The 23,863-nt window shown below is 31.6% G+C and overlaps 2 protein-coding genes and 1 long non-coding RNA gene across 5 annotated transcripts in view; 2 read left to right on the forward strand and 1 right to left on the reverse strand.

Annotated features, from left to right (window-relative positions):
- The window catches only part of CtsL4 (Cathepsin L4), a 62,283-nt gene extending 48,840 nt beyond the window's left edge, over positions 1-13,443 (reverse strand). The window contains exons 1-2 of the transcript XR_015547095.1: positions 10,917-13,443; positions 8,609-8,655 (exon numbers count right to left, since the gene is read on the reverse strand). The gene's annotated coding sequence lies outside the window, so the exon portion shown is untranslated. The remainder of the gene's footprint in view (positions 1-8,608; positions 8,656-10,916) is intronic.
- Positions 1-23,863, forward strand: part of Mitf (transcription factor Mitf) — a 113,290-nt gene that overhangs the window by 35,126 nt on the left and 54,301 nt on the right. The window lies entirely within an intron of this gene.
- On the forward strand, positions 17,357-23,755 carry LOC147910984 (uncharacterized). Of its 2 annotated transcripts, none has more exons than XR_015547096.1 (2): positions 17,357-21,394; positions 21,477-23,755. It is a non-coding gene; the product is annotated as an uncharacterized LOC147910984 (long non-coding RNA). The 2 variants fall into 2 exon arrangements; XR_015547100.1 differs by having other exon boundaries at positions 17,357-21,273.

Consider the following 23,863-nt stretch of genomic DNA (forward strand, 5'->3'; position numbering starts at 1 on the left):
TTATTTTGATTGTGAATAATTTGCGTTAAATTAATATTCAACGTTTTCTATTAACGTCAAAATAACACAATTTATGAATAACTAAACAAATAACATATTATAGAACAATTTTTTTATTTCAAAATTTAAAATATACATTCAATATTTTAAAATTTTAAAATATACATAAAACAATTTTTGTATCTTGAAATGTTTATTTTAAGATACATGAATAAAATATTTTAATTAAAAATATTATTAAATATTGTGGATAAAAAACAGACTATTTCGATGAAATTTTGTGAAAAGCTTCATTTCGCGTTAAAATAGAAATTTTTAAAGGGATTTTTAGCGATTCTTACAAAAAAATTAATTTTTTAAATATAAAATAGCAAAAGATGTGTGTTATTATTATTTAGGAAGCGGGGAGTGTGTGGATCTTTGCTTTGCGTAGATAAAATCGCAGCGCTTGAATATTGTCACATTGTTATTCATTAAAAAGTTATTAACAAATAAAGTTGACAATTTAAATGTAATATGTTTAATTTTATAATTTAAATTTTACAGAAAGTTGTCCATGTGGAACTTTGTTTCGTGTCGTGAAATGTATGAGTGAACGCAGTGAGTTCTATTTTCCTTCCCCCCTCTTTTGGAAGAACTCCATTACCGGAAAACTAGACATGTAGATTTTGATGGAACTTTATTTTGCATGGAAAGTTGTAAATCCATTAATAGAATATAAACTAATATATTGTTCGTCTCATTATTTAAAAAAAATAACTTTTTCGTCATCAAAAATCCCTCAAAACTTTTATTTTAACCTGAAATGAGCTTTTTTTTTACAAAGTTTCATCGAAATCGGAGATAATTGGTTTTCGGAAATCTCCCCTTTTTTACGTAATATTTGCGTTACTTCTTAATATATTTATCTTATATTAAATTAACACAAAAATTTGAGTGGATGGAGGGCACGTAAAATGTGTTAAAATAAACACAAATTTTCTGTATATCTTCGAGACTTCATACTTATTCATTCACGGCTGATTCTCTGCGATCGTTCTTCGTCGCCGAAGCGCATTGGTCTTCCTTTTTCTTACCTTTTACGCGCACGCGTCTTAAAAGAATCCGCAAACGCGCGCACGAAGGAACCGCGCGTGCACTTAGCATGATACCAGCAGCACGTTTCATGACGCTGCAACACTAAAGCGGGATTCACGGCACGCACGCGGTGCTAATTGCCGTCTAGGTCTGCAAATCGATCTGATTTGCGTCGCAAAGCAGATCCGCAAACGGCCAACGGGAGGAAACTTGGAAAGTAGGTCCCTGGAAGACTTCATCGGCTCGTATTCTCACCGCGAACTTAGCGCTCCGTGGCTTTCTGATTACGAACTCTCGGTGACAACACATACGGTATTTGTGTGTGCACAATGTATTATTTTTACAGGACTGAGCACGAGATATTTTTAACGTCAAACGGCGAGTGAATATTCGCTAATTTCTTTACCACATTTATACAGAAAACGGTTGCAGTTAAAAAATTTCTTTTGATATATTGGACATACCGTTATTAATTCGATCATTATAAACGTCCAACACATGAAAAAAATAGTTTTGCTGAAGACCTAAAAATTTAGCTAAATATAAATCTGAAAATATTTTCTGAGATATTAAAATAATTATGTAGGACATTTAAACGTGACGAGCAATGCTACAAAAAGTTCTAACATTCTAGCAACTAATTTGAGCACTCTATATAATTATTTTGATGGACCAACAAAATTATTTTTAGATTTATATATTTAATTAAAATTTTAAAAACCTACTTTTAGTAAAGCCGCTTTTTCTGCGTAATTATATTTAACATTGCTAACATTATTTTTCCGATGCTGCACTGGAAAAAGAGTCTGCAGATTGCGTTAATTGGAGTTCTAGTGGAAAATGGACGAATCAGAATTTTATAGTTAAATCTGTTATAATTTTAGGCGAGATAATCAGAAGTTCAGTTATGATGACCGGGATTCTGATTGATATAATGGTTTATTCATTTTTAGTCAGAAATTTTTCTCAATGTGCTATATTATATATTTTCGACATTGCGCATTTTAGTTAACAAAGATTTACTTTTGATGATAGAGTACATAAATACGTTAAAAATTTGAACTTCGAGGTTTTTATTTTTTATATGACAAAACATGACCAAATTAATAGTAACGGAATATTAATGTTAACTTTTGAAAACCGCCTCTTTTGCTCTTTTTCTTGCAGCATCGAACGCACTACGCCGTGAACGCGGAGAAATTTACCGCAAAATCTGGCTCTTTGATTCTCAGTCTTTTGCCAGCATCGCAGCATGTGTACAACGTAATATTCTGCGCAAAACTTGGAGTCAGCAAACTTTAACGCCGAACGCAAGCTGCGAGAAAGACCTTTGCGTCGCGTTCTTCTTAATTTGCCGTCGACGCGAAAATTTTTGTCGCGGGCTAATCCGCGCGCCGCTGCTTTCGTCGACATTATAAAAGCCATCGACGCGTAAAGTACATGCAGGAATGCATACTGCGCGACATAAGTTTTTCCTTTTTTTTTTAAACTCTTCTACGTCGCAAACTGAAAGTAATAATGTACTGTCGTTGCGTGCGTAATACCCGGTATATAGCGCGTATGAGGAACGAGCTGGTGGCTCGTTAACTCGTCAGCTTTACAATCCTCGGGCACTTAATAAGGCGAAATTGTTTTTGGTGATGATGTATATACAGTATGTACACATAGTAGAGCGACCGCCTTTAAATTGTTTCTTTGATCCGTCGTGCCCCGGCTACGAAGAAACTCGCGTATACCGGGTGTCGCGATCAACATTTTCGACAAACGTTTGAACGTGTGATTCGTTAATTCGCGAGTTTTCCTTTCTGACGTTAATTAAATCGTGATCTCGTGTGCGCGAACTTCTCAGAAATCAAATGAGTTCGTGCTATTTGTGGGATACGAGGAAAAAACCTGCTCTCGGAGTACAACGTGAACAAGTTGTAACTATTTACGTATTCGCGCTAAAACCGCAATGCTTGAATAAATAACATTTTTTTTGTACAATTATATTGATTTTGTGATTGTAGTAGTCAAAAGAATGATTGCTCCAGTATCTAAAAATTTAGATACAAACCTGAAAATAATTTTGTTAAATCAAAATAATTATGTAGAAAACATGACAATACAGCATGAGCAATGCGCTGTAAAAAGATATTCTAGCAACTACACTAAAAAAATTTATGTAAAATTATGACGATTGTAGTAGATAATTGTAGAATCCATTATTAAGAATTCACACAGTAAATAAAGTTATTACTTATAATTATTCTTTTCTATAATAATAAAACAATTTGCAAAAGTAAATTTACAATTGAAATCAAGTTTATAAAAATATTTATAAACTTAATTATTATATGAATATTTTTATAAATTTAAGTTTATAAAAATATTTATGTAATAATTCATCAACGAATTACATATAACTTTTCTTAAACTGTTTATTAGATAGTAATATTACAAAAATTTATATATTTTCATAAAATATATACTGTTATTTTCCTTTTGATATAAAGATATATTTACACAATTAGAGATAACACTTATGTAAAAACACACAATTTAATACATTTTCACTACAAATTATGTAATTTTATATATTATTTATATAATTTTATATATTTTTTTACGGCGCAATTTGAGTCCTACAAAATTATTTTTATAATCTAATAAAATTATTTTCAAACCTGTATCTATAGCTTTTTAGATATATCAGTAAAATCGATCTTTACGTATGATTTTATTAATATTGATTGACACATGAATATTGATACAATTAGAATGATTAAAATATTATTAACCCTTCGTTGATATATTCGTTGTGAACCATCTACAAAATTATTTTAACTCTCTAAGACTCAATTTTTTTTTATTTTGTGGAACAAAAATACAATGTTTGTAAAAAAAATCTGTTTTTTCAATTCCCAAAATAGCATACATTTCAATAATTTCAATTGCAAAATAAATATCCTTTATCCAAATTTTTAATATAAAGATATAACTAACAAACTAATTTTTTTTTCTTATCAATTTTTAATATTATCTGACTCTCCTACGGATATCGCTCTTTCGATTTCATCAGCAAGTCTCGATTCGTATGTACGTAGATGCGATACTATTAAGTAGCGGAAGTCTCGAAAAAAAAACTAACAGTGGATTAATATTTGAGCCTGTCGAAACGGCTGCGATGCCGTTCGCCAGCTGGCTTAACAGCAACTCTCTTCATTTTGAATAATGGATCAGACGCACGTTTCGTGGAATAAAGTAGATATCCGCGGCATTCATCGATGGGAAGAGAGACAAAGTGCTTTTAGTCAGATACCGGTCTGCGATAATTTGCGCGATGTATTCATCAGCATATATTCCCGATTATGGATTTTTGTTGCCAATGCCATGAGATATTCAGTACCTCTAGAGCATCATAAGGTGTAATGAAATATTGTGTTAAACGCGGCAAGTTCGTGATTATTTTCGACGTTCAGTAGTATACCTCAAAGTTTAACTATATTGTTTTAATTAAATTAATAACATATTAAATAGGAACAGTGGCGACTTGTAAAACATAACTTGATTAAATATAACTCAAATTAAGTATATTTGACATTATTTAACAGTAAAGAGGCTATTACCAATTTTTTAATATTCAAGACATAAAACTTTATTTATTTAACATTGCTTTTAGAGTCTGTCTATATTTATCGGATTTTATCTAAATTTTGATTGCTTACAGCTTTTATAAAAATGAATATATTGTAATGATTGTTTTTCAATTGAAAGACAAAGAATGATATATCATAACTAAATATATGTATCTATATTAGTAAAAAAATTATAATAAACAATAAAGCAAGCAGAAATTTCGAAAAAGATCATAAAAAAATCAAATATAAATATACATATACTATCGCCAAGGGTAACATTGAAGAAGATAATAAAAATTAACGAGAAATCTTTGAAATATTGTTAGATATTAAAGAAATAATGACAACAATTTTATACATATTTTTGATTTAGATTATTTAAACAATATAATATATTATAGGACCGTACATATGTATATGATAACATAAACTATAGCAATCAAAGCCTTAAATGGTCTAGCTGGATCTTAAATGCTTCTACGATTCTGTGTGAAAATTATTTAACTCCATTGTTTTAATTAAATTAACGGCGTATTAAGTAGGAACAATGGCGATTTATAGAAATGATTAAATATAATGTAAATTGAGTGTAATTTGATATTATGAATTTAATAGTGAAAAGTTTATTATCATCTTTTTAATATCCAAGCTATGAAATTTTATTTATCTACCATTGCTTTTGGAGTCTGTTATACTCAGATTTTATCTCAATAAACATATCGTAAACTGCATAACCTTCTTTCTCTTCGTCAGAGAAGAAATAAAAAGGAATCGTAAATTCTTTCGGGCGGGAGCACGGTATAAATCGTAAGGAGCAAGTGCGGTCGCTTTTACTTTCGGACGGTCGATTGCACCAGAGACAGATAGCAGCGATTTCTTCTGCTTTGATATTCGGCTCACATCCGTGAGCATGAGGAAATCGTGGTCTACGTTGAAACAATCGTAAAAACGGCCGTAAAAGAGACGACGTATTTAGCATCTCTCGGCTGCGTGTCTTTGCGCACCTAAAATTTTAACGATGGCTTTTTCGCACGATCGACGCGGCTGTTCCGATTTCGACGGATTTCGACCCTCGATATTTTACCGCGTATGAGAAACGATGATTTTGAAGCGTGCGTCGCGCGATACCGTGACCGTTGGAGCGTAATTAATCTTCATCACGCGGTTAATGCACTGAATGACGCGCGATTGTCTATAGTAATTACCATTAAGATTGATGTTTTCGTAAATAAACAGTTCTGTATAAGTAAAGTGCGCGCGAATTTTTTACACAGAAATAATGGCTTTGAGGGAAGTATCTACAAATTTAGCTATCTAAAAATACGGATCCAAAAATAATTTTGTTAGATCAAAATAATTATGTAGGACACTCAAGCTGATTGTTAAAATGTCAGAACTTTTTACAGCACTAATATTTTTCGCAATAAGTTCTTTATAGTGTTTTATGATGACCAGCAAGATCGTTATCAAATCGACAATCAGTTTAATTGTGACAAATGTTATTATTTTAGCTTCAATTTATGATTGCGTTTCAAGTCCGACAGTAAGCAACGTGCTGCAGTTTATACAGGGTGTCTCGAAACTTGGAATCAGACTATCACAATAAGAAAGTTTTCAAAAAAATTAAGTAAAAAAGTTATTTATGAATTTTTATTTTAAGCAACAATTTGTGAAAAAATAAGAGTTTTAAATGTAATCAATTATGGATTACATTTAGACAGATGACTTTTAAACGTTAAAGTGTGCGTTTACTAAACTATCGCACACGCGATTCATGGACAACTGACTATTGACGTAAGTCTAAAATTACGTAGTCTGTAATTGGCCATATTTAAACTCTTAATTATATCTCGAAAACTACTGTTTAAAATAAAAATTCACAAATACTTCTTTTACTTAATTTTTTGAAAACTTCCTTGCTGTATTATTCTGATTTGCGAATTTCGGGGCATTCTGTATAACTGAAAGATATATTTAAAATTTACAAAAAAATAATATTATTTAGTGTCAAAATCTGGTTTCGTGTACGAAAATTTTTCTGAAATATCTAAAAGTTCAGTTGGATATAGATCTGCAAATAATTTTTTTGAACTATCAATATAATTATGTAGAATGCTGAAGTATGATAATAATACTGCAAAAAGTTTTGACATTTTAGTGAACAAATTGAATATTCTACATGATTATTTTTTGTTTTGTAGATGTATTTTACTAATACATATAAAATAATGATTTTGTTGAAGTACTTAAAAATGTAGACAGATACAGAACTGTCGATAATTCTGTCGAACGATAAAAATAACTAGGACGTTCAAAATGGCTGTTAGTATGTCAAAATTTTTTGCAACATTGCTCGCGCTTGAGATTCTTACATAACTATTTTGATGATTCAACAAAGTTATTTTTAAATATTTCACCAAAACAGATTCAACAGACAGTGTATTGGTTTTTTTCTTACTTATTCAATTTATTCGTATAACGGTCTAGATTAAATTGTTATTGTTTTTGCAATGTTTTCATTTGCTTGAGCGTTCAACATCATTATTTTGATGATTCAACAAAATTATTTTTAGATCTGGTTTCAACTAAAGTTTTAGATAAGTACTTCAGCAAAGTCGTTTTTTTCGTGTAGGACAACAAATATCGTGCTCTTGAATACCATAAATGGAGAGATGTTTGAAATAAATACTTTTCTTTTTTCTCATCAAGTCTTATTTTGAATCTTGTTTCTTAGGATTACGAGGATTCTTGGCGTCGGTGCGCTATCGACTTAATTTTCATTGGCCTGACATTCGCGGCGTATGCAAGCCTTAAGCTTTTAATACATCGCGGTTTGAATGGCTTGAGGTCTTAATATGAGTCTGGTATTTGCACCTGTTGCAATGGAGAAATCTCATTTGTATATACGCTTGCATTTAATAGTTTCGCGCGTTATATATTCAACAGGATTCAACGTCAGAATTGTAATTTTCAGAATACTTAAAGTGAATATCGTTATTCATTCCCTTTATCTCAGTACATGGATTCTTTCGTTTTTTAAATAATCAATGTTAAAAACATAAATTCCGATTTAAATAAAAGAATCAACTTACCGTTTTATTTGAGAAGCACATTTCGTGCACTAAGAGAAAAGTTTGGCATTTGTGATTATATATAAGTGCATGTAATAAGTGCATGGTAAAATAATTATATATAGGAAATCCGTTTTTATAGTTATTACTGCTTTTTTATATATAGAACTATGAATATAGTTATTAGTACTAACATTATAGCAGTAATAACTGTAAAAATGGAGCATTTAATCATAATTATTTCATGCAATTAAAGTCACAAAAATATCAAACACTTTTCTCTCAGTACGACTTTAGAAAAATAGCTTCAAAATTCATGCAATGATAAATGGAATATTGTTCTGGCTACGTTCCAAAAAAACACAAAATATTTAATTTTAGATGAATTGAGTTTTAATGTAAGTTTTGCTTCCAGTAAAACGGCCATTTCATATCAAACATTACAGTCGATTTGATCAATTGTCATGAGAAGGATAGCGAGGCTATTATCAATTTATAGATAAAATATAAATATAATTCGTTGCCGGAACCTAGAATCGATCGGTATAAATCTTTCGTTGCGATCGAAATAATCCAATTTTCATAACGCCAATTGCGCATTGCAACGGAAAGCTTTACAAAGCTCGGAACAAAGAATCGTAAATTAGCATCGACGCAAACATTTAGGCATCGTTATGTAATGGATATTCTTCGCTCGCGCGCTTCTACGACGTACACGTGTACAGTCGCGCACGTCCCACCTAAATATTCCTTACTGCTATTCCTACCTTCTGCATTATTTCAACCGATTGCGTTGCTCCGACAAGCTCTAGTTCAATGACACCGATAGATCGCACTTACCAAATATAAGATCTGCTTCTGCAACTAGGCCGAGGAGTGTCTCGTATCTGTAACACGAGCACGGAATACATAATATCGGGTGAAAGATGGAAGTTACAATTAGATCTATTATATATCTGAACTTTGTACTTGTCTCTCTGATCCATTATCAACTCGATAAAACAGAAATTCAAAGCTAAGAGAGATGTGCACCACCGATAAGAAAGATTTGTTTCTTTTCAAAGTTTTTGTCATAGTTTCGTGCAACTATAAATTGGGAAATAAAAAATATATTCTAATTAAAGATCTAATCTAAAAAGATATAATCAAAAATATAATCGTAAATAATAAAAAAAAAGATCAATAATGAAAGAGAGAGAGAGAGATATATATATAATTAAAATATTATAATTAAATCTTCATTCTATAATATTATATTTACATTATATTGTATTATTTTAGAAATATGAGAAATCATCAATATATGCCGAGCGTACATATTTTTTATAGTTATTACTGCTATAATGTTAGTAATAATAATTATATTTACAATTTTATATACTAAAATATAAAATATTTAGTGGTACCTTAAATAACTGTGAATCATATACATTTTTGTACAATATATAAATTATAAATATAATTATTATTACTAACATTATAACAGTAATAAAAGGGACCTCTCATAATCATAATTATTTTATCATGCAATTATAGTCAACAAATATTAAATATTTTTCTCTCAATGTATATAGAATTTAGAGTGTTTATTAAATAATGTGGCGTAACAAATTACTTTATAATCACAGTGTTGATTCAGCTGTTCACCTGTTTATCAATCTTTGTTTGCTTTTCCGTTTGTTCGTCTGCAAGATTTCTCAAAAAAAAGGATTTAACTTTTTCAAATTATGTTTTCAGTAATATAGACATTCAAAGACCTTAATTCCACCGAAGTAAAATATAAATCAAATCAATTGAGGATTATTCATTGCTTTGAGGAATAAGGAGGTTAAAAGTCAACAGTCAGAGATCTTCACTTATAAGACAAGCTAAAAAGAGTTTAAAGTGTTACATTAATTGCAAAAGATTTATTAATATTATCATTTTATTGATCAAATTATTGTATAAAGTAAACACGCAATAATATTTATTACATATTAGTGCGATATATAAACGAGAATTTTTCTCCGTTTTTGAAACAGTATCTAAGTTTATCAATCCAGATAGCTGCGATCAAACTTTTGTCGTTCTTTAAAAAAGAATTACATGACACGTAACATGCAACCGGCACTATCGGGCTTGTAATCTCTCTTTCTCGACGCCGATAATCAGTATTTGCATTTTACTCCTTTGCTCTTATCAAACATTAATTTTCAGATTATATGGCATAGATATTTGATGTAAGCCTCGTTGTCGCTGTGTATTACTCCACTTTATTATCTTATTAACACACTTTATTTTATAAAATAAAGATAAGTTATTATAAAGAAGAAAAAAATGAAGAAAAAGGAGATAAGTTATAACGTCGCTACAGCAGTAGAAAAAAAAGATGACTGGAAGCTTTTTTAGGATGTTGCGATCCACGCAGTATATTTATTATTTTCTTTGTAACAAATATAATATTTACCTTTAAGGATTTTCTCTTTTTTAATTTTGCGAGTTTTTAGAAAGATAAACAGATAATCTTTACGAAAAAATACACTGAACTAGGCATTAGCAATCCGAAATGAGACTTAAATTGAGTATTAACTTCCAAATAAACCTCCATCTTGAAGATTAACACTTAATTTAAGTGTTATTTTGGACCACTAATGCCTAGTTCGGTGTATTTTTTCGTAAGGAAAGAAAAGATGTTTAATATTCTAGGACAAGTCCTTTAAGAACATAAAAAATAATAAATCAGAAAAAAATGAGAAAAAAGCAGTAATAAAAAATAATCAAAATAATATAGAATAAAACAAAAATACACAAATAAAAACGAGAGAGAGAGAGAGGGGGGGGGGGAGAAAGCGACAAACATAAGTCAAGTCTATCTTTTTGAAGTTTGTCGCTTGAAATTTAATGATTAAATGATTTATGCAGTACCTTGAATATAATTACATAAACATACGAAGTACGCATCGTAATCACACGTTATATAAGGTCATAAAAATGTTATCAATAGCTGTTAACGCCAATTATCTAATTTTTTTAAATTATTGTTAATTGAAAATAAAACTTATAATTTACTGCATGAATATTACGTTAAGAGGGGAAATTTATTTATTCCATTACTTAATAGTATATATATATATATATATATATATTATATATATATAAAATAGCTTACATCATTCATCATCACTCGTTATCGTTATTACTTGTTTGTAATGACAAGTAGGAAATCTCTAGGACATCATCTCGTAAATACATCTCTCTCTTCTCGCAAGTGTAAGATAGTACGTTGCATCTCATAAATCCATATTTTGACGTAACTGCTGAATTGGGACGCTCGTTAAATCTCTATTATTATACGCTTAATATATCGCCTGTTTATCTGACAGTTATATAACAAGGCATAAAATTCTATATATCTCTTCTTTAGTCAATGGAATAATCAAACCGATTCGCGTAATTAGTGTCCAATGTTATGATAGAATTCTACTTATAATTTTATATGTTGATGATTCATTTTATGTGTCGTGTAATATGAAAAAGCATTCGAAGCATCATAATTAAAAAGGTATATGAATAGTAGAAATTATACTATCCAGGAACATGTACCTTGGGATATATTTATTTTTTTACAATTACAAAATTTTTAATATTGATTGCTCAATTATATTAATAATTCCTTACTTTTCAACTAAATATAATTGAGCAACTAACATTAAAAACTTCATTGTTATTGTTGAAAAAATAATTAATGTGTCAAAAGTACATGTTCCTAGATACCACAAGTTTCTCCTACATATTAAAATACATATGTATAGCCTAAATGCATAGCCTACATTATTATAAATAAACATAATTATAAATAAAATTCTATCTTGAAATCGGATACGAATTACAGACTAAAGTTTAAATAATGATGATTTTATAATTATATCAATTTTTTAAGAAAAGGAAAAATTGTTCATTGACGATTATTGATTATTAAAAATTACAGAATAGAACTGATTCGTTTTTGTTATTATAAATTTTTAAGAAAAAGACTGCGAAGGGAAAAATTTTGCTATGAACGCTAATTCACACTATAACGGTAAATTCCATTTGCAAATACAGGAATCGCAAATTATTTCCAGGTGTAACAAATATTTATTCTTTTTCATATTTGCTACAAAAATCATTTGCAACAAGTGCAAAATATTTATCAAATATGTAAATTTGTTCGCTATAAACAATTCATCAAATAAATTCGACAATTTTGTAATCCCTTTCATAGCAAATCTTTTTGCGATGATTTAAAAATTTTTAATGACAAAAGAGAGCTCTATTCTATAATTTTTAACAATATTATCAAACGATTATCTTTAGTGAACAATTTTTCCTTTTCTTTTATTCATAAAAAGATAATAAATTATTAAGATTAAAAACGAAAAGTTAACGATAAGATAAAAACCGCCAATTACGGTTAAAGTTAGATGTTAAATTGATACATATATGTGTATTTTAAGTAAATTTATTATCTAAGAAATGATTGCTAACAGATTACTTTTGTATTTTCAACAAAATCAATCAGAAATATTAATGATATATTCTTCAAATTTAATTAGTTCGTTAATTTGATGCTGTTAGCATTTTAAAAATGTAAATGTAATAAAGAACTTATTGTGAAAAATATTACCTCGGTTGAGATTTGAACTCGGATCTCCTGTATTCCGTGTGGTGCGGAAAAGAAAATGTTAATAAAATTATCTATTTTGTTATTATAGAACAAAAAAAAAGAAAGAACGGTTTTGTAAAAATATCTAAAAATTTAACTAGATATAAATATGAAAATAATTTTGTTGCACTATAAAAATAATTATGTAGTATGTTCCAACTACTGGAATATTTAAATTTTTTCATTGTTCATTATACTTGACTGATATATGTAATTATTTTGATAATCCATCAAAATTATTTTTTAAAAATTATTTAACAATGATCGTTCAATAATAATATTTTTAAGAATTACAAAATATAGCATCCTAAATGTGATTGCATAATTAGTATGGACTGCAACTATCATCAGAATAAAATAAAAAAGAAAGAGAGACAAATTAAAATTTCAAAACTGTAAGTATGTGAAGAGCCAATACAGTTCGCGCGTGTGAACATGTAAAATTTTTATTAAAAATATTAATTAAAGGTAATTAAATGTTTCCACCCACTGCTTTTGGATTATTCTCAATATAATTATAAAAAGACTGAACGACTTCTCTCTTAATTAAACGTTTCGACTTTTAAGTCATTCTCAATCATTACAAAAATAAATGACTAATTCTTCAACATAGAATATAAACGCAATCAATAATGTATAAATAAGAAGTCTTGCTGAGACATGAAAGAAGTATGTTAACATTGTCAACTTCCTGAAAATTGGATTAACGAAACCTTGTAAAATTATATGTCAAATTGAATCTGCATTATACTGAATTCGCAGTCTCATTTTTTACGTGAATATAATTAAAATTACGATTAAAACCTAATTCTATTCGGAAATCTAATCTTTAAAAAATTTTATTTAATCTTTTAAAAATACAAAAAATCTAAAAAAAATTCAATGCAAACTGACAATAAAAAACTTTTTCTATCACAGTTTCTAGAGACAACCTATTTTATATGCACAAAAAAAAACTCGTATTTAGGAAAACAAATTAAAAAGAAAATAGGCACACCGTTTGTCAGCGGCGCGAATGAGATTTTCCCAGTAAACTCCTTTTTCGAAACGGATGATTCGATTGACAGTTTGTAACTAACAACAACCTGTTGCAACGGCCGTTGGCGACCGAGTGAGCGGCGAGCGCGTGGCGCGCGGACCGAGTGTGTCCGAGCGACGGCGAGCGCGACCGAGCGGGTCCGCGCCGTTCGGCCTGATGCGCGCGCGGAGCTTCTTTCAGAATACGAGTCCGTCGCCGCGCGTCGCGAGGTGTGTTGTTTGTTGCTCCTGGTGGGCGCGCACCGTGCGCGGTGGTCTATTGTCCCGAGGTGTGTTTCACACAATTGTTGACTAGTCCGCCACTTAGCTCCGGTCTACGCTCATAGTGATTCACATAGAGCGACGTTTCACGGCCTTCGAATCTTCGCGGTAACGCGCATTCGCCGCCACGTTTTGCGCCCCCACTGCCTACAGGGAAACCCCGCACGCCGCGTAATCGATCAATCGATAGCACTTACGAGACATGCCGGCCGCACATCTCGCGTTCGTCAGTAAAGAAATTTTCCACCTCGGTTAACGGACAATCGCCTGAGACGTCGTTTGTATACAAAGTGTCAATCCGCGGTGATATATATATATTGCCGTAGGATTTAATCTGCTTTCTGAATTGTATCGTGTGAACGAGAAGAGCGCGCTTTTTGAACGAGGAACGGTGTCGCAGTTACAAGCGACACTTTCAACGCGTGTGGCCGTAAAGTTGCGCCAAGGACACTCCCGCACGTCGTTTCGGACTTTTACGATTGTGCGCGTAGAAACGAAGAGGTAATAAACTGTCGATCTTTCTATCTAAGATTTAATCGATGGACTATTGCCGAGATGTTAAGTAGAATCATAATTGTCGGAGGAAAATTATATTGATTGTCAGAGAAGACGGAAAGGTGACATCGAATTTCATTTTCGAGTGAATGATATCGTTTAAAAAGTACAAGTGAAAGCGTACGAGCTGTCCTCGCCAGAGAATTTCGCGATCGATTTATTCGCTTCGACGCGATTGGAATTGCACAAGGCACGTAACAGTGGAAGCGCAATTCATCGTAAAGTGTGATAGCCTTGATCAACTGCAAGAGTACATAAATTCAATCAGATAGATTCTGAATCTTGTCGTTTCCTAGAATGCAAGGATTTCCTCGCGGGACCAAGAGAGTTTTCCTCGCGTGTGACCTCGAGTCTTGTTCTTGCGAATTCATCGAAGTATGACCAGCGCTGAGTGTCCGACAGTTTTGAATAATACCAATAAATTTTTTTCACAGATATTTTCGAAACAACCCGTAGAAAAATCTATCGGCGCTATAAGTCGAACACTTCAAGAATGAAGAATTATAACTTGTATTCGAATTATCTCTAAAATAATCAAGTATTGCGAAGTATCTATTTTCTTCCATTTACTTTACGGATGTCTATGTCGCAATTGCAAAGTAACTTTAATTTAAATCGTTAAAAATCAAAATTCATGTGAAACATCAGAGAAATCTTCAGATACTCGAAGATTTCGAATACAGCCTTCAACGTTCAATAAATACTTATCAATTCTTTTATTGGTATCTTTTGTTATTTTGTCTTCATTATAACAAACGATCATAGAGGATACCATCGCATGAAAGATTTTGATTTTTGTATTTCGCGGTTTTTATAATATCGCTCTTGAAGGAATCGTTACGGATCGAGAGGTGCGTTATCTGGTATCGGCGACCTTGAGACGAAACAATCTCGCAGGTGAAACGCGGTGGGAATTGGCACTCGGTGCACGCACAAGTGAGCGAGCGATCGATTGAGGAAAATGTACGTCTCCTTGCCATCGTCTTCGGCGCGGTCGCGTCGCCTGTCCTGACGACGAAAGTGTCATCGATCGACCCAATTGCGATTGTCTCTTCCGCGAGCGGGTTGGTGACGAAGGAAGACGGCCCGCGGCGTTCGACGCGAAGGACGACGTCCGGAGCGGAACGCGCAGATTAAAGAATACGCGCATCGCGACCTTGTCACAAATGGGACACAGGATCCAACGAGACGACGGCAACGATACGGGTTTGTTATCTAATTGTCAACGCTGATTGGACAAGCTTCCCGAGAGAGTATCGTAGTGACTTGCTGACGATCGTGGATCACTGGAAACCCCGTTCTCGGATTAAATGACAATGATACACCGCGAGCTTGTTGATCGCGACTGGAAAACCATGAGAGTTTGACGAATGGAACACTTCAAAAATTTCAATTCATTTTTGGAATTGTCAACGTCTGCTCGCTGACAGTGATAGCGTGATAATTTTAAAATAGAATTGGCGATTGATGACCATGTCGCCGAGAATATTTAAGGAATAACGTCTGTTGATTGTGAAAGAGATATTAATTTTGACTCGAAGTATTTCGAGATCATTGATGAAGATATTGTTATCTAATTGTTGATAGTGATATCTTCTAACCGAATTCTAGCCGCGTAGTAAAGAAGACTTGCTAGTAAAGAAGACAATCGGCCAGTGTCAATTTCTGAAGTCTCTGAATCCCAGGATTATCGTGTAGTTTCTCTTGCGCGTCGTGATAATTGTGCGAAGTGCGTAAATCTTTTTTGCAGAATATTTGCAAAAGTCGCTTCGGGAATCTCTTTCCTGTACGAGGCGGTTCGCTGCATCGATCGGAGTTTAATTTAGTACTTAATTCGATAAATAGCGATGGGCTATTTCGATGCGATCGGCATTGCCTCGGTGTGCTCGCTCGATTAATTGAATAGGAGATCGACCGGCAAGCACTGTGCGCCAGGCATATCCCTGGGGATATATTGATAGCACTTGGAAAGAAATCGACTGGAAACGACAACTTCGCAAGCACGTGTCAGTTACTAGTGGATCAGCGCTGCATCATGCCAGTATTTAACATTATTACGCGGAGGTGCAAGGTGAGTGAGGTGAATTGTAGATTATCAATACGGATCTCTGCACATGTTAATTTTGGAGAGCATTAAATATTATCTCTTTTTTTTCAATGGCGCGCAACCTTCGCCGCGACGATCGACATCGACAAGCGAGTCGCTTTTAGGTCATATTTAACACGATTGGTGAATAAAAACGGATACGGCTAAATTAATACTTGTGAAAAAACTATGTTTTGTCTTAGACGAGCTTTTTTTCTGTCGACTTCTTAATTTTGTGTCAAGGTTGACAAAATTACGAGAACCACTGTTGTGGAATAATGTGACATTGAAACTTATATACGCGTGCAAAAAACAGCCAGTCACATTTGTAACGCATTTGTAAGCATGGCATATGCATTACTAAGTCCAAGTGTCGCGCTAAGAATTGCATTTTACCTTAACGGGTTGTAACTTTCATTTTCGTGACGACGTAGTGCACGCAAAGCGTGGCATCATTACTATACAACGAATTACAGAGTTAACAGGTTGTTTTGACCGTGAACGATAATCGTTGTCGCATTCTATGATTTATATTTCCGTTCAAATAATGAAAAAGTCAAGGGAACATTTTTCGTGATCTCGATTTCACGTTTTCACGGTGAATTCGATGATAAGGTACAATGCGTCATAGATAATTACATTTTCAAGGCTGCTGTCAGGATGTTACAGCTTCTTTCACTGACGCATTAATTATTTCACTTTAAACCTTGCTGTGAAATGTATATATGTGTTTTCTAATTATTTTATACATAAATCCGAATATTTTATTAGCGGCTAAAAATAGAAACAGGTAGTATATTGCAAGTATCTCTTGAATTTTTAAAGACAGAATAAGAAAATTTACAAAATATTATATAATTTAGAAATTATTTTAAATCGATGTTTTATTTGATCTTAACATTAATTTTTAGGATATTTGCTCTGAACTTTCCTTAATTGGTGTTCCAATATATTTTCACAATTAATATCACACAATTAATCTTTACGTAAAGTTAGCGTAACGTTTGTGTTTGCTTTTGAAGGTCATAATCCGAGGAATAAGATTATGTAATTTAAAAGTATGTAAGTTTGTAAAAAACATTTTGTAATTGTAAATTTGTTTATATACTATTTTTTACAACATAATTAAAAAACATCAGATTCGCGAATATCAATTAGGATTAATAATATAAAAATATAAAATTTTATACAGGGTGACTATAATAATCTTTATAGTTTCTTTTTATATTTTAAAATAAAATAGATTTATGTTATAAAGCCTTGCCAAAAAATATTAGACCTTACTATTAGTTTCAGTATAGACGTTATCAAAGCTACTGAATCAGGCATATATTAAGATATGTATTATAATACATATGTATACGAGAACTTTTAAAAATTATTGTTCTGCTGTTTGGAATGTCTAAGATACCATATCTTATCAATAATATTTTTGAGAAATCAATGTTCTCTGTCACAAAGAGCATTATCGAACACTAGTATCTATCTATTTTAATCTTCTCTTTTTTAAATATATTAAAATAGAATATACTTATTTTTATGGCTGCGATGAGATAAGATACGTGTTAAAAGTATTAATATAACAATATTTAATGTTTTAGCTTAAACATTGATTTATGACATTTGTTGTAAATTATCTTCTGTTTCAAGAACCCTTTATATATAATAGACGGTAGACAATATGACATAATGTAGATAAAAGAGAATTTCAGATAAACAAAAAAATGCCTAATACTTTTTGGTCAAGATTGTACGATTTACAAACTATTTATTTATTGACTTTTGGTACGAATTTTTTAAAATTAAATACATTTTTTTATAATGTAAATAATACTGTATGCTATTTTATGTGTTTTTTAATTAATTTTGATTGATTAATTGAAACTGTTTCTCCTCTCTCTCTCTCTCTCTCTCTCTCTCTCTCTCTCTCTCTCTCTTTCTCTCTCTCTCTTTCTTTGCGCAGTGTAATTTTCAAACTTCTTTGAATATTACGATCCAGATCTCTGGCTTATACTCGACAAACACAATTACCGGTAGTCTATTTACATCACGGCTAACTGACAGGTGTAGCCGATTGGTAGATTAATCGCTTTATCGATGGTATGTTTCAACGCGTCAATTCGCGACGTCACATTTGTCTTTCTCTTTCTATCTATTCGAATCGTCACGTATATACTGATAATCTATCAGTTAAACGCTCATTCTTTTCACGATGTATATGTCCGGCACGTAAATATAATTGTTGAAATATAATTGCCGTTAATTAGACGAAAATAATATTTTGAGAAATAAGATTTGAAGCGTCATAAAATACAAGAAAGGTTTGACGCAGTATTATGTATGTAAAATTTTAAATATTGACAGTGTGACTTTTGTTTCTAACGAAAAGAACAGATTTTCGAACAATGTATAATTTTTAAGACAAACTTTATTTAAACTTTATTTACTTTTTGAAATTATACTCTCCTTCCCGAGAGTACAAATTAAAAGGAATGTATTCTTGATTATTTTTTAAATAAGATTAGATAAGAGGAGTGATGTCTTTGAGAATGCATTGGAAAGATAAAATTCAATATCGCATCAAGCGATATAACATTCCAAACTACGTTTTTTTCTATTTCTTAAAGAAATTTAATATAAAAAAATTTTGTAATTAACTTCGACATGTGCCGTTTCTCTCCGTAAGTTTTCAAGTTTTTTGCTTCTCATATTTAGTTTTATTAGAGCATTTTTGATTTCCTTTTTCTCTTTTTAATTATTATGCTTTTATCTATTATAGATATGAATGATAGATATGCCTTAGAAAAATTCCAGTAGGAAAAAGTGCAACTATGTATGCAATAGATCCACGTAACTGTATTTCATAGAATCGTTTTATGCGTATAGAATCGTAACCACGAAAGTAATATTTCTCGTAATGGTGATTTTTTCAGTACAAATATCTCTTTGCTAACGTGAATGAAATAAAAATTACATTTTTCTGTATTTCTCAAAACTTTAATCTTCTTTACTTGCAAATTGTTGCAGAACTTTATTCATTTTTTAAAATAAAAATTGTTTGAAAAATCTAAGTTTCTCTGTAATAAAGAAGATGTAATATATATTCAGCAGTTTTAAATAAATTTTTTTAATAGATTTTTGAAAACTGAAAGACGAGAGAGAGAGAGAGAGAGAGAGAATTTTATAGAACAGAATAAAGATATCATTATATTTCTTTTTGTTATTATTATTATTATTATTATTATATATATTAGAAAAACGATTTTCAGCGAAGTTGCATCCTTATCAAATAGAATATACGAAATCTTGTATATAATTATAGAAGAAGAACAATAAAATATATGAGACTAAAATAGAAAAAATATACATATTTAACACGAAAGTATAAATTTAAGAAAAAGAATGAAAACATTGCTGTCATTTTGTATTATCTCAAATACTGCGAAGATTTACAGCTTATATCTTATCATATTAACATCGCTTATCGTTTATATTAACTTGATGAATAACATAGATATTGAATTCCATATTTCAAAATATTTTCAGAAACGTTATATTTTTTATCTAATTTATTTCATAAAATAATATATTTCTAAAAAAATATTGTTTTATTTTTTTCAATTTGTAAACTCTTCAAATATAATAAAAAGGCAATCTTAAAAAAATATTTGAAAAAATTTAATCATAAAATATCTACATTAAAAAAATTTTTTAACTATGAGATATAATAAATATACTGTAAAATATTAAGTTGTTGAATTTGTTAATTTGTTAATTTAAACCGTTTACGCTTTGAAGATATAATCTCAGAAGATTTGCATAAACTTGTAAAAAATATGATGTAATCGTATCTCGGAAGTCATTATGAGTGTAAAATTAAAACTTTATATAAGTCTCAAGCATATAATATAAGCACAAAAAATTGGAAAAGATAAAAAAAATAATCGTTCATCTGTTGTATCGATCTAACGTAGAATCGGCAATTTATTGTCTCTATTTTGACATATTGATCACTGTATACAGTATACAGATGTACCTATCTACCGATTAGGAAACAATGCGGGAGTAACACAGTTATCTCGCGTACTTCCGTTTGAAAATAATCGCACGCACACTCACTGGTTAATAACCTACATCCGGCCTGTCTCGGTGGGAATTTGTAAATCGACTGTCGGAATGAATCGTCGTCGGATCATGGCGATTTTACGGAAAGGAAACGCTGACGCGTGTGTATCGGAAGTGCGTCGCGTCGGTGCGAAAGAGAGAGAGAGAAAGAGAGAGAGAGAGAAAGAGAGAGAGAGAAAGGATATGTTCCCTTTCGGATGCACCGGATGCGAGCTGGCCGGCTGGCTGGCCGTACCAGCATCGCGTTCACGTAATCCGCATCCGATGAACATTGTAACGATACGCTGCGCTCGGGATAATGGCATAATGCACGCGAAATCCTCGAAGCGGTCTCTATACTGACATAACGTCGGAGACGTCGCGCGAGTACACACACGCGTGCGCTCGGTCCACGACGAAGACATGATGTTACGTGTCCTCAAATAAAGCGTTCGAGAAGTAGTCTCGTTGCGTAACGCAACACACGGTAATCACGATAATTAGGTTGACGCTATGAGATAAAAAGGTACGCGTTTGTGTGAGTATGCATTCATAAGGGATATGCGGCGATAAGTAGAGTATCTTATATTCCCAATGATAATTTTCTGTCCAGGTACATATGCAAGTACATACACAGGCAGATATATGTTCCAAGGTCCCATCTTACCGTTCCGTCGAGTGCAGATAAAAAAAAAAGGCTAATTAGACTGCTACGCTGTTTTAACGAAGCGTCGATAACTTTTGCGTTATCTGCGATGGAAAATTAAATTTTAAGAAGTATAGATAATAAAATATTGCGCTTCATTTTATTTTAATTAGATTTTGTCTTAAATATTTTGCTGAGATATTTGGTTCAGTCAAATTTCAATGGTCTTAATATTTCACTGATAAAATATAGGTATTTGATTCTATCGAGCAGCATTAAATAATTATTATTATTCAATTGACGATCAATTTAATTTATGATATTATTATTTCAGCTTCAGTTTAAACTTTAGACGTTTCAAGAACGACTGTGTGTTTGAAGAACTGGAAAATGTATTTAACCTTGCTGTCAATGCTGTGGATGCCCAGATATCCATATCGAATTTTAAATAATAAAAATTTGTATATCCTTAATTTTGTTGTAATGCCTCAAAAACCTCACCTTTTGAACAACATACAATAGTTTTACACAGATCTTATCTCATATTTTTACTTTTTCATTTTTTGCAAGAACGTTGTATGAAACACGGTAGTAAAAAGATGAAAAATTATGCATTGACAGAAAAGTTAAAAATTCATATAAAAATGTTATTAAACACTAACAATGAGATTTAGTCTGAACCACATTTGGCACTCCTCTATTTACTTGCGACAATTTTTAATTTGTAAAAGAGAAGGAATTGGTGTGCTCCGCGCAAGATGGTTTATGCGCGGAGATGATTTATAATGTGCGATAAGATTGTAACGTACGTGCAGCTAGATGTTGCGATTCGAGTTCGCTTCTTGGCGGGGACGAGCAGCCACGGTTGGTATCAAATGTCAAATTATGCGTAATTTCGCTCATTGTAGTAGAGTAGCGCGGTCTGTACACGCGACACACAGGAATGAGGCCTCGCCTTGAGATATCACTTGGTACTAGTACTTGGTGCCAGTCGGTTCGATGCGCGTTACAGGCGTCATGACTATCTTTCCCCGAGAATGATCCTTTAGGGTGATAATAAAAACGTTACCTGGCAAGAAACGAGGCCCGCGATATTTTGAAAATTTAGTTGTATTGCGCACCAACCGGGTTACGCGACTACGTTTTGCATAAATGTCACATTTCATTGCATTTAGTTTTTATGCGCCTGGAGAGTAAGAGGGAAGGTTTTCCACCGTGTTTACTTTTGCATACCGGTACTAAAATGATAACTAGATGGAAGTTTCGATCCACTTGCTCTTATCTGTGAACTTTCAATGGTATTTTATATTTATTATCATAAAAACGTAATATTTATACAGTCATAACAATTTTATATCTAACTACAATACAATATTTCGCGAAGCACGAGTAATACGTTTTAAAAAATTCTCTAATAAATTCATAATGCACTGTAAAAAGTAATGTGCTCTGTTCTTGTCCTCATGTTTTAAACATTTAAAGATTTAAAACACTGAATTTTAAATCCAAACACGTAGTCTAAAAAAGTTTAAAATTGAAACATCTTTAAGTGTTTAAAAAATGGAAAGAAAAAAAAAATATTTTAATATAAAATTAAACATTTCTTTTTTCAGAGTGAATGATTTATATTCGTTATAATTTATATACATTAGATAATTGTAAATATTAGAAATATTTTGTAGTTTGAAATTTTTATAACAAGATAAAAATCAAAGATAATCGAGATAACAATATAGATTGCCAAGGAGTGTTAAGTAAGCCCGACGTAAAGTGACGAAATATAATACGAGATACTTGCAACACACGACGATGTCGTAATATCGCGCGAGGAAATATACGGCGGAGATTAATCAAAGCTGTGGATTCCTGAAAGTGTGAACGCGGTAATGTTCTCGCCGCGCGCGAAGAAGCGCAGATAACCGTAATGTTTCCACATTTGTACTGGCAATCTTGCTGATACAAACCTGTGTTTGCTGTGAGTCCAACGCGTAGCAACATGCTCACGACGTGGCATCATTGCGATTGATATTCGGGATTAACGCGAGCATTATGACGAAGGAGAAGGTGCTTTGACGATGACGGATTATGGAAATTATCCGTAAAATCGATTCGTACCGTACGACGGGGTAATATTACGCCGGACATACTGAAATGTATCGCACTAACATATTGTGCTCGCCTCAAGATTGATGACTAGCAAATTTCGACGCATTTCTCATGTTGCACCTCTCATAACTCGGAAGCACTGCCAAAGAAATTTTAGAGTATCGTAATTTCTTTGCTTTTTTATTTATTTTAATCTTTTTATTTAAGACAGAAAAGTGACAAATCGGTTTTAGGGAGTTAAAAGTAAACGATGCGAAAATTATTATTTAACAAAAAATTTATTAATTTAATAAAATATACATGAAAAGTCTTCTTATTTCAATTTTTCAATAACAAAATTATTTTTGTTCTAAAAAGATTAATATATATATAAATATAATATTTATGTAGGTATGTAACAAAAAAATTAATATAGCCTTACCATAAAGTACAAAGTATTCTCATTTTATTGTATTTTTTTAAAAAAGGTAGTAATAAAATCTAAAGGAAAATCAGCAAAATATAAAATTATTAAAAAAATAAATATTATTTTTAAATAAAACTTTTATTTTGTTTTTGTTAGATAAAGCATTTATGTAGATTTGTGAGGATTATTTATACTTTTGCCAAGATTGC

Source organism: Acromyrmex echinatior, chromosome 1 (genome assembly GCF_024713525.1).
Source record: "Acromyrmex echinatior isolate Ae372 chromosome 1, ASM2471352v2, whole genome shotgun sequence".
NCBI lineage: Eukaryota > Metazoa > Arthropoda > Insecta > Hymenoptera > Formicidae > Acromyrmex > Acromyrmex echinatior.